Source organism: Neomonachus schauinslandi, chromosome 2 (assembly GCF_002201575.2).
Source record: "Neomonachus schauinslandi chromosome 2, ASM220157v2, whole genome shotgun sequence".
Lineage (NCBI taxonomy): Eukaryota > Metazoa > Chordata > Mammalia > Carnivora > Phocidae > Neomonachus > Neomonachus schauinslandi.
The window spans coordinates 72,018,763-72,021,518 of NC_058404.1; positions in this window are offsets into that span (position 1 = coordinate 72,018,763).

Here is a 2,756-nt window from a genome sequence, read left to right on the forward strand (position 1 = left end):
CCCCAGTGTTTGTTCAAAGTGGCATCCTCAACAAGGATAGAGGTTATACATGAACTCAACAAATTAAACTTCTCCTCACCAAGGCTGATTTGGCTCCTGTTAATGTCGAATGTCTAACCTTCCAGAAGCAGACACCAACACCAACCCCCTGCTAGGGCACCATATGCAGACACCAACCAGCCACTTTTATACAGTTTGATTCTATTGGACTGTACCATCATGGAGGAAGTTGAGATTTGTGATCACTAAAATATACATACTTATTCTACATATGGCTTTGCCTTCTATATTTAGATTGCTCTGCCAGCAACACCACCCAAAAGTTTTTTTGAATGTCATATTTACCATCATGGTATCCATCAGAGCACTGCATTTGACCAAAGAACACTTTTTACAGAAGAAAGAAGTGATGTGCTATGCTGACCCCATGGGGTCACTGGTTGTATCATGTTTCCCTTTACTCAGAAGCAACTGGCCTCCTATTACAGTTGAATGGATTGTTGAAGACTCAGTTACTGTACTGGTCCAGTAGGATACTCTCCCACATGATGCAGTACGTGCATTAAACTGGTACAGATACTATGGCTAGCTCTCCCAAAGGTACACAGGCTCGGGAACAAGCGAGGAAGTAGAAAAGTCTTGTCTTACTGTTACTCCTAATGAATTACCTGAAGACTGTGCTTCTCATCCCTGAAATGGTGGGTTCTGTCTGTTGCAAAGGTCTTGCTTCCCAAAAGATTAATGCTTCCCTCAGGAGATAAAACAATGGTCCCATGTAGAAGTTGAGACTGTGATCTGGGCATTTTGGGCTACTTTTGCCAGCACACAAACATGAGAATAATTGATCTTGATTAATTAAGGGGCAGTTGGGTTGTAGTTATACAATAGGGACGGGAAGAGTTTATCTGGAACATATAGTATGTATTATATAGCATATAATAAGTGATAGAATATACGATATAAAACTGAAAGGTATATCACATATAAATACATATTCACAGCTCCATCACTGACTCTAGCATTAGGATAAATGTGTTACATGTTATTTTTATTAATCTTCTTAACAGCAGTCAGAGAGAGGTATCCCCATTTTTTTCTGTTTTGCAGAGGAGGAAACTGCAGAAAGGTTGAGTAATTTACCCAAAGTCACAAAGCTATTAAGTGGAACAGCCAGGATTTTAACACAGAGTTCTGATCCTAATGCCCAAATTTAACTGACAGATTAAAACAGACGAAATGACACTATGCAAGACACATGAACAAAGTGCCAACTTGCAACATCCCCTTTCAACATTGACACTGAAATTGAAGAAGTTGGGAAGCCTGGATAGCTCAGTTGGTTAAGCGTCTGCCTTCAGCTCAGGTCATGATCCCGGGTTCCTGGGATCACTCCTGCATTGGGCTCCCTGCTTGGTGGAGATCCTGCTTCTCCTTCTGCCTGCTCTGCTGGCCGCTCCCCCTGCTTGTGCTCTCTCACTCTCAAATAAACAAAATCTTTTTAAAAATTTTAAAAAAATTGAAGATGTAAAGAAAAGTGAAAACATGAAACAAAAATCTAGCTAAAAAATTATAAAAAGAAAAAAACAAAGAATACAGAAGATTTAAGTTTAATAAGCAAATAGAAGAAATTAATGAATAAGGACACAAAAACGGTACATAAATCTAAGAGGTGCTCATATAAATGAATAAAATTTGATAGGTTTATATCTAGTTTTAACAGGCATCAAGAAGATTTATGATTTTGATGCCTATTGATTCGTAACAAAGAGTTAATGAGCAGAGCCACAGATGTGAGGGTAGTCTGTACAGCATTATTCCTGTTAATAAATCAGCTTTCTTGCCCTCACGGAATTGATTTCCAACCTTGCCTGTTACCTTGTTTCTGATCTTTTCCTTTCTAAAATATATTTTGATTCATTTTTTTCAAACATTTATTTTTCTTTATTTACCTGCCATTTATACATGTCCAACAATAAGAATGTTCTAAACTCAAAGGGAACATCAACTATTAATGACATCTCTGAATCATAAACGTCCAATTTAATCTTGTAAAATATCTTGGCCCACTGAAAGAGGAATATTCCACCCAAAAAAAAAAACAATAAGAAAAAGCCAGGATACAAGAAGATAAGAGGTGGTGAGTTCACAGATTTATTCTAACACACGTGCATGCAATTGTTGGAACAGTGTCCTCTGTACTGTTTTTGAATATCATATTTGCATGCACTTTTAATATATTACAAAGTAGTCTAAGTTTGCCCTATTTAGAGAGCCTAGTAAGAAAAATCATAAAATACTCTATGCTGAAAAAGATCTGGAATAAGACTACTGAAAGCAGTTATGGTAGCTGATTCAAGAAAAATCTGTTCTTCAGGACAAAATTAGCACCATTACTATCATTACCAGAATCTAAAAGTAGCTTAACTCTATTATGTTCATTGCACTGCCCTTGGGAAAGACTGTTAAACAAATTTCATCCCTCTCACCTAAAAAATACAAAAATCGAAATAAATGCAACCCTTATCTGAAGTAACATTTATATAGAAAGACATATGATTATATAATATCTATATCATATCTATACACACAGAATACACAATATCCCTAACTCTGCATCCATAGAAGTTATATATAAGAATTATTTTACTTTTTCTATAAATGCCCACATATAATAGGGCTAAATGATGGAATCTCTATTTTAAGATCTGGACAGTGAGGAATAAAGGTGGATACTCAGGGAGAAATTACCATATTGT